This window comes from Camarhynchus parvulus, chromosome 2, assembly GCF_901933205.1.
Source record: "Camarhynchus parvulus chromosome 2, STF_HiC, whole genome shotgun sequence".
NCBI classification, from domain to species: Eukaryota; Metazoa; Chordata; class Aves; order Passeriformes; family Thraupidae; genus Camarhynchus; species Camarhynchus parvulus.
Genome location: NC_044572.1, coordinates 64,627,263 through 64,640,702, shown reverse-complemented (window position 1 = coordinate 64,640,702; position 13,440 = coordinate 64,627,263). Strand labels below are relative to the sequence as shown.

General features: G+C 43.8%; 1 protein-coding gene across 1 annotated transcript in view; it reads left to right on the top strand.

The window, feature by feature from the left end:
• Nucleotides 1-6,726: 6,726 nt before the first annotated feature.
• Nucleotides 6,727-13,440, top strand: part of HIVEP1 (HIVEP zinc finger 1) — a 131,896-nt gene continuing 125,182 nt past the window's right edge. Inside the window, exon 1 of the mRNA XM_030943325.1 lies at nt 6,727-6,752. The gene's annotated coding sequence lies outside the window, so the exon portion shown is untranslated. The remainder of the gene's footprint in view (nt 6,753-13,440) is intronic.

The following is a 13,440-nucleotide window of genomic DNA, read 5'->3' as shown; positions in this document are numbered from 1 at the left end:
CTCCCAAGAACAAGGCCACAGACACCAGCAGATCTTACTCACTTGGCCCCTTGCACTGTACTGAGCCTCGCCTTCAACGTGAACATACCTCACTGGCTGGGAAGGGAAATCCTAAGTTACCTGGATGGTTCTGCTAGCTCAGCAGGAATGATGGAGGGAACGTGAATGCCGAGGAACAGTGCAGTGTGTGTTCCATCCCAAATGATGGAAGTGTGTGAGAGCTCTCTGACAGGAGCTCATGATTGCATCCTTCCAGGTCCTCGGCACCTGCTCAGGAGGGAACCTTGGGGGATTTTCAGAGCATGGTGTAAATGGCCTTGCAGAGCAAGCTATCAGCATTCCCAGAGTATGTCCAGAACTAGTAAATTATTCTAAGGCAATAGCACTTCCATCTAGGTTTGGAAGGTTTTTTTCCTGGTTAGTTTCTTGGGACAGGTATTTTTGGTCTAATTAGATTGTACATCCTTTGAAACATATTTTGTAATTTCTAATGTAAGTACAGGCAGGTAACTGATCCTGATACTGAATATAGGTTTTATAGTAATGTATTCAAGGATAAAGATAGTCCTGGCTATTTTTATAATGGTGTAAGTGCCAGGCCTCTGACCCCATGTCTGGCCTGCCATTCCCTGAGGACTGGAGCTTAAGCTCTCAAGTTGTAAGCAATCAAGAGACTTTATTTGTACAGCTGACATGCTGAGGTACTTAAGGTGTCTGAGATCACGTCAAGGTGTCTGTCAGGACAGAGCCAGCAGCAGCTCCAACTCAGGCCTTGGGTTGAAAGGACAAAACTAGACTGAGTCCCCTTCTTTCCATCTTTGATAATCCATCCACATGCTACCAGCCAAGCAGTTGGTAGCTCCAAGAGAGAGGAGAAGTTGTGGAAGAGGAGTCTGGGAACCAGGGTTTAAGTGATAATGAGACAGAGGAAGCTAAAAGGAAGATGGCAAGCTTCATAAGGAAATGGAAAAGAGGGATGAGTATGGGAGCTGGGAGAGTAGAGTCAGAACTGGTTCAACAGTGTGAGATTGTTAGGAAAATCAGAATGACCGTGGGACAGGAAAAGTAGTCACGATAAGAAAAGGCAGAAGACTGGAGCTGGATGAAGGGTCTACAGAGGCACCCTGGTGGGCTCAGACTTTTTAGGAGGAAGCTTTGGGGTAGAACTGGGACTGTCTGGGCAAGGCAGCAAAGGCAGAGCATTCATCAGGGGCAGGAAGACTGTAGAGCAAGGGGGTGCTTGTGAAGCAGAAGGACTGAGGGGAGGAAGAGAGTCAGGTAGGGCAAAGTGCAGTTTGGCAAAGAGCCTCAGAAGGGGATTCACAGCTCAGAGGAGGAAGGAAGGAAGGGAGGAAGGAAGGGATTCAGCTGACAAGGAGAAATGGATAGGGCTGAGGAGAGCCGAAAGAAAAGAATCAAAGCAGAAACATCAAAGTGGGGTGTGACCAAGTCAGTCAAGCTTGGGAAGGAAAAGCAGAAGAGCATGTGTCTCAATGGACATCAGTGATAAATGCTGTCCCTCAGGGGCCTGTACTGAGACCAGAGGTATTTCATAACTTCATTAACGACACGGACAAAGGGATTGAGTGCATGCTCAGCCAATTTGCAGATGACAACAAGCTGAGTGGCGTCGTTGACATGCCTGGAGGACAGGATGCCATCCAGAGGGACCTGGATGTGCTCAAGAAGTGGCCTATGGAAATCTCATGAGGTTTAACAAGATAAAGACCAAAGTCCTGCATATGAGGTAGGACAACCCCTGATAGGCTGGGGGATGAACAGGTCAAGAGCAGCCCTGCTGAGAAGGACTTGGGGGTGCAGGTGGATGAGAGGCTGGACATGAGCCAGCAATGTGTGCTTCCAGCCCAGAAAGCCAAGTATGTCCTGGGCTGCATTCAAAGCAGTGTGGCCCGCAGGGCAAGGGAGGGGATTCTGCTCCTCTCCTCGCTCTTCTGAGACCCCACCAGGAACACTGACTTCCAGTTCTGGGGTCCCTAGCAAAGGAAGGACATGGACCTGCTGGAGTGAGTCCCGAGGAGGTCGCCAGGATGATTAGAGTGTTGGAGTACCTCTCCTGTGAGGAAAGGTTGAGAGAGTTGTGTTTACTCAGCCTGGAAAAGAGAAGGGTTCAGGATGACCTAATTGTGGCCTTCCAGTACTTGAAGGGAACATACAAGAAAGATGGAGAGGGACTTTTTACAAAGGCATGTAGTGACAGGAAAAGGGAGAATGGATTCAGATTGAAAGTTCTGATATTAGGGAAAAATTCTTGATTATAAGGGTGGTGGGGCACTGGAACAGGCTGCCCAGAAAAGTAGTGGCTGCCCCATTCCTGCAAGTGCTCAAGGCCAGGCTGGATGGGGCTCTAAACAACCTGGTCCAGTGAAAGGTGTCCCTGCCTTAGCAGTGGGGTTGGAGCCAGATAATCTGTATGGTCCTTTCATAGCAAACAATTCTGTGATCCTATGACCCTGTGTGCCTCTTGCAGCATATATTTTTTTGGTTTATACAGTGTCAGCAAACAGCACTGAAACCCACTTGCAAAGTGTGTGTGTGTTTGTGGTGGACGCACTCACATACGCAAACGTGCATGCCAGGTGAGAGCCTGTCAGATACACCAGGCCATGGTCAAACACTAATGAAAATTGTCCTTTAGTTAAATAGGTGATGCCTTCAAGAACACTATGAAGGCTCCTGTGTGCTGGGGTGCTGAGAGAAAACAGAAGCACATTTCTGTGCTTTCAGTGTGTTTTTATAAACTTAGGAAATAATGGCCATTTTTTTTCCCTTGTTAATGTTTAAAAATATCAAGTCCTTACTTTTTGGGCAATGCTAGAATTAAGGCTGCAAAATTCTGTCAGCCCTGAGACCTACAATTTTAACTGCGTCATCATACATACTTTTCCCCTCAGGACACTTCTTTGCTGAAGACACAGGATGGATCTGCTCTGGGACATATCCAGGGTCCCCTTCCTTACGGTATATTATAGAAATTGGCAAATGGGTATTGCATGAGACAAAGAACTGAGGACAGAGACTAGAGATTGTCAGAGTTGTATCTTGGTTCTGCTCTAATTCCTATAAGATGTTAGTCAAGCTTTGACAGTTTCACAGATTATTTAAGCAAGCGTGTTTCTTATGTACTGCATTCCAGATTTCAGGTGCTGATCCTTATGTTTGCAGCAAAAGTCAACGTAAATTGTTCCCTTGTCAAGTAAAGTGCTGTATAATGCTAAAGCTTCTGAAAGAAAAAAAAAATCAAACTGGGCATTTAAAATTAATGAACAAATGAGTATTTGTGATATTAGAGTGGCGGGTGTTATGGATATTAGTAATTCTGTCTCCACCACAAGGTTTGAGTGGCACCATTACTAAGGTTTGGTACCATGCCTTGAGCAGGATGGTAAAAAGGAATATTGAACAGGAGCTCATTAATGGTGCAATCACACACAATTTTCTGGCTGCAGCAGATCCTGTCTCACGGGTTGCTGACCTCTCAGGTCTGCTCGTAGAAGAGCACATCTCACTGTTCCTCGGCTTTGCAAAAATGATCTGCCTCAGCGTGGGCATTGCTTTGACTGCCATTTAAAAGAACACACACCCCCGTGCTGCCTCCCCAAAAAACTAGATCATTTGACAGGATTTGAGTTAGGAAATGACTACAGATGGAGCTGTGCTGGCAGATCAGAAAGTGTGATTATGTCCCTGGTAGAGAAGGGGTGATGAGCAGCTGGTGGTAGTGCCAGGGCAGTGACTCTTTCTTGGGATGAGCTGTGATCAAAACACATCTGATCCTTTTCACGGGGGTCCCACCCTCAGCAACATGCAGAGCAGGGGTTCGCCTTCACACACAGCAAAGGAGCACAACACGATGCTGGGCTCCAGTACTCGCTGCACAGGACTAAACTATGCTGCACAGGTGACATTTCTTATGGTGTTTCCCAACTGCTAAGTGGTGAACTTTACAGTGTGAAATGTATTCTGAGCACATTTTTATATGTCAGTACACATGGAAATACATGTTACGTAAGGTAAATGTGTGCCATGCATATGTATGGAAATATATTTTTGCTGCCTTTTCTTTGCTGTGCGCTAGGAAATACTCAAGGGGCAGATGAATCAGTCCTATGGCCCAGTCAAAATTACAATGAGTCTATCAAGTAGACCTCACAGAGAATATTTAAATCCCATAGGTATTTCAGAGACACTTACTAACTTCTGGTGCTCCTTAAATGTTAACAGCTGCTCTAGACTGCCGGACAAAAGATAATTTGGAAAGTGTTTTGTGCAGATCCATGACATAACGGTGTCTCAGTTGAAAAGGAGTGATTCCTTTAATCAAATCATTGTGTAACATGTTTGATTCACCATGGAGTTGCTAAGTAGCGTGTCCCAAGTCTCTGCATTAGATACATGGCATAACTGGGCTGGTTGGTGGTGGGGAGAGTTGAAAAGGGAGATGTTTTTTAAACCATGCCCATAACCTAAATCTTAGGCCAGAAGTGGATAAAACAAGTTTCCTAACTGAAGGTGGAGTCTAAAAGCTTCTTTGATTTGTGCCAACTGCTGGTCCCAAGAGCAGTTTGAAAAGAGAAGCAAATAGGCTGAGGGCAGCAACCAAGCATCAACTAGTGGTGAGGATGCCAGAGTCTAAATCTTCATGCCATCCTCCAAGAGGTTAAAAGGATATATAAGGTGCTCTGCTAACTTCATATTAGCAAGTTAGGCAATTCCCCCAGAGTGAAACCAGATGGTTTTCAGGACATTTTGGTTTTTCTCTGCTATTCCAAAAGACTGTAGTGAAGATACGTGGGCTGAGCTGGGAAACCTGCCCCTCTGCTCTGGTGTACCTTGAGTGATATTCATGTATGAAATGCATCTGTTTTGATTGAGAAGGATTTACCAATGGTAAGGAGGCTTGACATTGGCAGAACTATCATTCCCACCACCTGGTACAGTTTTCTGCACTGAAAGAAGGATTGAAAGGTAGTTAGAGCTCAAGACCCATTTTATAGAAATTTAAAAGACAAGAAGTGCACTACTACAGTGACATGAGTGTTGTGCACAAACCTTGAAATGCCTTAAAAGACACTTTACCACTTTTCCACACAAACCTTTCCTGAGGGAACTAATTTTGCCTGTTGGGAGAAAAATAATCTATTCTTCTTTGAATGAGAAAAACTGAGTTTAAAAATGGAAATCATCTTCTGACAAACTGCACTACAAAGGTGGAGAAAGCTTCCCGTGGCACTCTTGATGTGATAACCTGAAATAAATGCCAGTTGGTTGAAGAGGCTGTCCACATGGTAACCATTCATGCTATGTACAAGTGATGCAATTGATTTTTGTAATCCAGACAAAAGTAGACTCTTCTGAAGCATTGTCAGCCTATGAAAAGCTTCCAAAGACCAAAGCTGCTGCTGAAAAGCCAATGGTGTGGCCAGCTTCCAGCTTGGCATCTGCTGCTAATGTTCCATCTACCTAAAATTGCCATTATAACATAGTTAGAAAAGGCGTTTTTCATTTCCTGCTCTGCACTGATGTGTAGAGTTACTATGTGCTGTTAGCAACTAAGTGCTGGTTTTCACTTCAGGAACAGATGCCTTTTATTGAAGGCTGGATCCTGGCAGCCCCTCCATAATTACAGAGATGGAAAAGGGTGCAAGAAGCTGCCTGGACTCAAATGTGCATGTGCAATGCTCTTTCTATCAAGTTTGGTTTTCTCTTTTCACTGTCCTCATCTTTGCTTTCTCAGATGTGAGGCTTCTCTTCTGATAAGAGAACATGCTCATTAAGTGAGAAGAGTCCTCACTGCACCTCTCCAGGATGTGAGAGTGTTCCTGGATGCAGGTAGCTGCAGTCCCTGCCCAAATCTTCTTTGTGTAAAATTGTTGGTTCCAGCCTAATGGGCTGCTCTTTAGTTTCTAAAATATTTCAGACCTCCTCCATCAGGTAAGCAGCTGCCAGTCTCTAGAGAACAGGGTGTGATGGGCACTCATGGTGGCCAGAGTTTAGTGTCAATCAGATGCATTTTCTCTGAAGCAATTTGAGAAGCTGAAACTGTCCTTGTCCTCTCCCTGGATAATCTCCTCCTGACGGTGGTCATGAATCATCCTTGAATAACTCTTCCATAGAGATGGTTTTGACATTCTGTTGAGTCATCTGTGCAATCTGGGAGGGTTCGCTGTATACTGGCTCCACACCTGCATTTTCCAGAACAAGCCAGTGGGAAATGGCCTGTGCAGTTGCTCATGGTGTCCTGCACTGCACTGCACTGCAGTACCATGCACTGTTCTTGGTCACCCCACATCTCTTTCCAAAGGTAATGCAGCTTCTGCAGCATTCTTGCTCTCCGGGTTTTAGCTAAGCCAGGTCACAGGCACATGGTTACTGTGAGGCTGTCTCTGCTGGTCAAAGATAATGCCTCTGAGAAGTACTGGTGACTGTTCAAGCACAGAGGTCTCCATTCCCACTGATGAGCCAGCAGGTGGAAATGTGTTTACATACACGATTTGCTTCTTTACAGAATGAACTCAGTTATCTCAAACCACTGAAGAAAGCAGTCTGAACCAGCCCATGTGCAGTGGAGCAGCTCAAGGAGGGTCCAGACAACCCCTACTGCTGGCAGAGAAGGAGCTGTGAACTTCTGGTGGGACTCGGACACACACAGTCACAGCTGAAAAAGTAATGTAAGAAGAAGACATTTATCCACAGCCTGGAAATCCATCTGACTTCAACATGGTCCAGTTGAGGTAATGGTAGCACATGGACAGGATTTTAAATATTTAAAAATTCCAACATAAACTAAATTAAAACCTAATTACACAAACTTGCAACGAAGAGGGAAGAATAAACATAATAACTGAACTCTATTAAGGGATTTGCATTTGTACGGGAACATTTGCAAAACTAAATGTTTTAAAAATAGTTTCAGATAATTTGGCCAGGAATAATTATCAAATAAAATCAGACTGTAAACACAGAGAAAACCAAATTAAGCTGAGACATGAGGTAAAGTAAGATATTAATAAGAATCATTGTTTCATATTTTGTACACTTTTTTTCAACAGCCCTGAAATGTCTTATTGCAGGATAATTAGAATATAATCTTGTTCCAGGAAATCCAGCACTTGCAAGCCCAGCCCTGTGTGTGTTTGCATTTAAGTCTGTCCGCACACTGCTTGGAATTACCTGACTGATGTGTCAGATACTCACTAGTATCTACTAGAGAGCAGGGAGAAGGCAAGCAGAACTAATTTTTCAGTTGATTTTTAACTTAGGAAGGAGTACAGGTGCCACTAAAGACCACAAAAAATAGAGAGGATCTTGGAAAAGTTATTATCCTTATGGAATGGAAAGATCAAAGGGACAATCATTTTGGGGAAAACAGTCTAAAAGTGAGCACAACAGGTAGTGGTAGAAGTACAAAGCAGTAATTCAAATTAAAAAAAAAAAGAAAGAAAGAAAGGATGTATGTGGAAGTATGTTGGAAGTGGAGACCAATTCTTTCCAGATTTATAATGATTTGTAGACAAGCAAATTAGGAAGTCCTTGAATAGATTTTAAAGTAGCCTGGATGCAAACTGGAATGCAGGCCATATTATCTGGAGTTTGAAACTTTTGCCTTAAAGTACTTGCAATCCCTTTATTGCATCTGTGTCTTTCTTTAACTTCCTAATCTTTTGCTTGCTTTGTGACATCAGATAGATTTTTAGAGTTAAGGTCTATTCCAAGCCTTAGAGGTTCTAAAATCATAAGCCAGATGTTTGGAAATGGAGAGGGGGGCTTAGAGAAACAGAGAATGAACATAGTGACATATAGGTTATGTGTGTGTATATATATATACACACACGTGTATGTTTTGCAGCTTCTTTTGCTCATTCTCTCCATCAGGGTCCTGAGAACACTTAACAGTTCTCAATAAACCTGGCCAGCCCCATCTGGGACCTCCACCCAACCCTCTTAAAAGGGAGCAGAGCCCCTTTTTAGTTCAGCTGGGGACTGTCAGCCTCTGTTTGAGGTGTTGTGGGGTATTTTGGTCTCCAACTCAGCCTGTCTAGGGCTTGCTATGGAGACCTTTTCTCTGGAACTCATTGTCTGGACTGGTTTCCCAGCCTAAACTGGGCACTGTCCCATCATCATGGCCCTGCTATCACTGGACCTGACTTATGAACTGGCTGCCTGGTTCTGCCTTCCTGGTTTGATCTTGGATCTGCCTTGTTAGCATGCTTTTGCCTTATGGTCTGGACTCTCGGTTGCTATCTCTGAGCCCATTCTGCTTGGCTCCCTTGAGGCTGAGGGGCAGGCTATGGGGTCAGCTCAGGTCCTGGCTTGCCATCTCTTGGAGAAAAGACCTGGATTTGCTGCTCTCTCTTCTGCTTTTGTCAAGTGTGTGTGTGAGTGCACAGAGGTGAGGTGCTGTGCTGTCACAGTGACAGAAGGTGGTGGCTCCTACCTGCTCTACAGAAGTGCTGTAACTGAAGCCATCTTTTTGCCTAAGGAGGATGGAGCTGTTGTTAACTGTCTACTCTTCCCCTGGAAACAGGAAAGCAGCAGAATATACAGCAGAAGTCTCTGGCAGCAATGCTATATTATCTGCACCACAGGAGGAAAATCTAGATAACGGGTTTATTTTCAGATGTGAAGATCTGTGGTTCAGATTTAGCTAGAGGACTTTGCCCACAAATATAGATAATCCTCTATTCAATGTTTCACTTCACTGCAAAGCCTTGCTTGTCTAGGTAAGAAATGTGCACTGGCATGCCTCTTGTGTTTCCGGAGCTCAGTGTTCAGGTCATACTCAGTACTTCTTATCTCTCACACTGATCCACGTGTGTTTTACAGGGCAAGGGGACTGGGATTCTGCAGTAAGCTTCCAGAATCACCTTTTGATCAATTTTTCTCACTGCACCCAACCAACTCCACAATATCAAGGAATATTTTTGGCCTCAGTAGTAACAGAGTTGGGCAGCAGGTCCCAAATTTGTAAACAAGAAGCCACTATTTGTATTTCCATGCCTTCTCTGTGCTTTCACTGGGAGATGCTTAACAGGTATCCACCAAATGGTCAGCCCAGAGGGAGGATGATAGAGAAATGAGTGAAGGAAGCTTCAATCCTTCCTTTCCTAACCTGCAACTTCTCAAGATACGTCCAGATTGGGAAAAAAAAGATGGAACACAGTGTCTCCTCACATAGTCTCGGTAGGAAAAAGGTGCTTTGAAACTGGGAGAGAAGTAGTGTAGAGAACAACTGGATAAAGAGACAAAACACAGCAGGAAGACAGGCCCTGGGAATTGGTGTAGGGAATGAGGAAATAGTTTAAAAGTATGTGTAAGTGGAAAGGGTATATTAAAAATAAAGTTTATGTGCAGCCTGTGGGGCAAAAAGGGGAGATACAAAGGTAGGTACCATGACTTTGGCCTCCACAAACCAGACTGAATTATCCTGTTTACTTTATCCTGCAGTCCATAGCAGTGGAGTGAAGTGTTTCTGTATCTCTTGGTTTGTGTGAATAATATGTTCTTGGCATCAGCTTTGGTTTTAATGTGATTGGTTTTTAAACATAATTAGAAGTGGTTTTACAGCTTTGTGTATTTCTGTTTAAGAGACAACAAAAAGTAATGCACGGATGTGTTTTTTTAGCAGAGAAAGATCTCTAAAACATTACACCAGAAGGGCACTACTGTCTTGATAATAAGAACATGCATGGTGGATCATTGCAGAATTGGCTTTGAATGTTTGCCAGCAAAGCCTCTGACTCAACAGAAAGCACAACCTGTGGTTTGTTAGCCCCGTTGACCTCGGTGCCTTGTTGTGCAAGCTGTTCACAGGATCAGATACCCCAAAATGGAGCCTTAGATGGGGGAGGAGGTGTTCAGTAATGTTTCAATTTTGAACTTTCTTGATTTAGTAAAATTCACTTTCCTTTTTCATTTGAGTTTACTGTGGAGGCTACAGTAAGATCATCAGAGACTCCAGGAATGCATGGTCCCACATAAGCCAAGGGGATAATACATATGCTCAAATGATGCCTGTAAAACTTGATACAAGACCCCCTTAAGCACATGCTCTGGTTTTCTGAGAGTGCATTAGTGGGACTTAACAGACACACAAATTCTTTACTGAAGATAGGCACAGGAAAAATTACTCCACAAAGGAAATGCCTCTCCATAGAGGGACTCACAGCTGTGCTATGTACTCTTCCCCCTCACTGCACTCTGGTGCCTGAAGCCTTTGGGGAGCTGAGCTGTTCTTCACAGGCTTGTCTCCTATCTGTGTCCAGCATCTGCCTCATGTGGCTTGGTTTTCTTTATCTCAACTGGCCTGGCCTCCATACTGGATTTCTTCTGGACAAGCAGACAAACCCAGTATTTTTAAGAAGTGAGTGTACACCATTTTTGGGGTTTATGGTCTGACTGGCTGCTCCTCCTGTAGCATTTCTATGGCAATAATATAATCTAAGTATCTTGAAGAAACTTTGACAATTTAAGCCAGTGGAGTATTCAATATCTTAACTTCTGCTTTTTCTTGTGTTTCCATGAGCTTATTTGCAAGATTAACAGTGCATCAGTGTCAGATTCTACTTTCCACAAATGTATACACATTTAATTCACCAGAATAGTTGTTCCACAGTTTGGTCAAAATAATATGTAAACCACATTTTTGTGACTTAAAAAAGGCCTTAACATTTGCTATAAAGACAGGGCTGGGGAATGATTCACCTCTGAAGGAAATAGTGTGCTGTTTCTGTTGTACCACTTCTTAAGCCAACAGACAAACAGCTTTGAGACCTGCTGCTGCACCCTAGAACATGTTTTGATGTTGCCTTTCAAGTGTTTAAACAGAAGATAGAGTCAGTTGTGAAATGTCTTACTCCTTTTTGATGAAAAGGAGCTTCAAATGGAATGTGATGAAGCCATGGCACAACTTTCTAGAAGGGGTGCAATGTGCCGCTGGAGCTGAAGAAGTCAGCGTGGAGGCTGCCAAGCCAGACTGGAGCAATAGCTTGGGTCAGGGACAAACATGAGAGCGTGTTGCAGCCATCAGCTGCCATCAGCTAATCCATGAAAAACCAAGCCCCAATTATTTCTCTCCTTACTGCAATGAGAAGCCAGCCTTGACCCACGTTTCTTATTCATATCACTGTAGTTCCCCTTCATCTGTCTTTCCTCTGTCTTGTACGCTACGTGGGTAATTGTTTATCAGTGTGTGCAAATGGGTAAAGGATGCAGTCATACTGCTGTGATAGGATTTTGGAAAATGAGATCCATGGCTTTTACAGTGTTGGCTTTGTGAAATTTTGGGACAGCTGCAAGATTGCAAGCGCTGTGTTTTCAACTTGCATTTGTTTCCTACAGTGTGTTCTTTAAATTTTCTACACTCCTCAGCACTGAAGCTTGACATTCTTAGCCTTAGACTAAAAAGATTTATAAAATCACTGGCCACAACTAGAGAAAATTATTTTTCAGGAGACCCCTTAAACAGGGAAATTACATAGAACCACAATAATTCAAAGCAAAGCCATATGTTTAATTATTGTAGCCATTTGGATTTAGGGATGACTGAACATCTTTAAATGATAGAGCATGGCTTATAAAAGGTGAGCTGTGTGGTTTGTGATGCACCACTGCAAATATTCTGTGTACTATTTGAATGCCACTTCACAGTTCTGAGGAATAAAGGCTAAAGGAACTTGAAGCTTTGTTGTTGATCTGTACACAGTGATCTGCAATATGCCTACAAAGTAAACATTCCAGTCATCAAATAAATTTTAATATATTTGACAATTTTCAATAGAATGGGGATTATTTTCTCCTTTATGGATTTCTTCTATTCATATCTGTACTGGGAAGGAGGCAAGGAAAAACATTTCCACAGAAAATAACTCTGTTTTGCTTATTTCCTTTTAACCCTGCAACCTTTGAGCTGCTAAGCTAACTTAACGTGCTCAAAAAGTGATATTTAAAAGAACTCTCCCACACATGTCTGTGGCAAACAATACTAGAGGGCCACTGAATGGCAAAAATACTTGGGGAAGAAAGCATGGGTTGGAATGCTTTTTAATCATTCAGATATGTTAAAATGTTTGTGGTCAAACCTAAAGAAAAAGCATACCACTGAAGGCATCTTGGCAAGGTGCACTTGTGTTAAGTGCCTCGTGTCTCCTGTTTCTTTAACTGATAAAATAAAAGGCTTAGGAAAACATGCTGGCAAGCCATGCCATATTTTAATGAACAGTTCAGAACCTAGAGCTACTGAGAAAGAAAGATCAGAGTGAACTGGTGTGGTGAGGTAAAAAGGAGATGCAGTGGAAAATATGAGCAACTTCATGAAAAAGTTCAGAAACCTGTCTAACTCAAGCAAAAATACCAGGGTGGAAGGGAGTAAAAGGGCTGTGAAAGTGCAGAGCCTGCTGACCTATAGAGAAGCACCTCTTTGTGAAAAGACAGAAGCAATTTTCAGTGGAAAGCCAAAAGCTCTGGGACGTGCTTTTCATGGGTACATCTACACTAACTTCAGAGCACCGGCCCAAGCTCAAACTTGCCTCATGTTTGGACACAAGACTCTGCTCAGGGCCTTGGGCGAGCTCCATCTCTGGGAGGAGGTGGGGAGTCTGTGCTGGCTCAGCCCTTTAATATAACCCAAACAGTATCATACCATGCACTTCAGATGAGCCTTTGCCTTCTCCCAAATCCTCCATTCCAGAGCTCCTAATTCTGTTTGGCAATTATCTCCCTCCTGGAAGTGCTTAATGTCACATCCCACAAAACCCTGCTGGATGTGTGGTGTGCTGAGTATGAGGCATTCACAGCTTGCCAGTGGTCCAGCCTGCTCCTTATCCTGCTAAGGGCACGTCAGCAGCAGGGCCACACCATCTGCCTGCCACTGGGGCTTCCTCTTGGACAAAAAGGCAACAGTGGTTCAACAGGTACAATTTTAATTATTTTTTGTTTTCCTCCTTAGACACTGGCATGCCATCATAAATGGTTTGGCCAGACAGGGAGTGGGGCCAGCCTGGAAAGTGCTGAGGGTGACTCCCTGTCTCTTGGCCTCTGCAGGTGTCTCTGCAGGGAGGATGCTGCATGAGGTGTGGCCTCAGCACTGGTGTCACCGGGGCTTGCAGTACTGAAGGACACCTCACAGAGACTCTGTCAGAAGGTGTTCTTCTCATTGGCTGCTTTGCTCTGTCTGATCTGTCTCTTGTCTGATCTCTGTCCTGTGACCAGCCACATGAGGCCTCATGTGCTGGGAGGAAAGAAGGCTGATGTCAGGCTGTGGTGGTGGTAAAAGTAGGGTTAAATTAGGATTTCTTCTCCTATCTCCTTGAGCTGTCCTGTGATTACCCTTGGGGAAGCACCCCAGCAGCTGGGACTCTTCAAAAGAGGGAGAAGGACAAAAAGTCACCAAAAGAGATTTTAGCATGGCCTCTTAAACAGGTA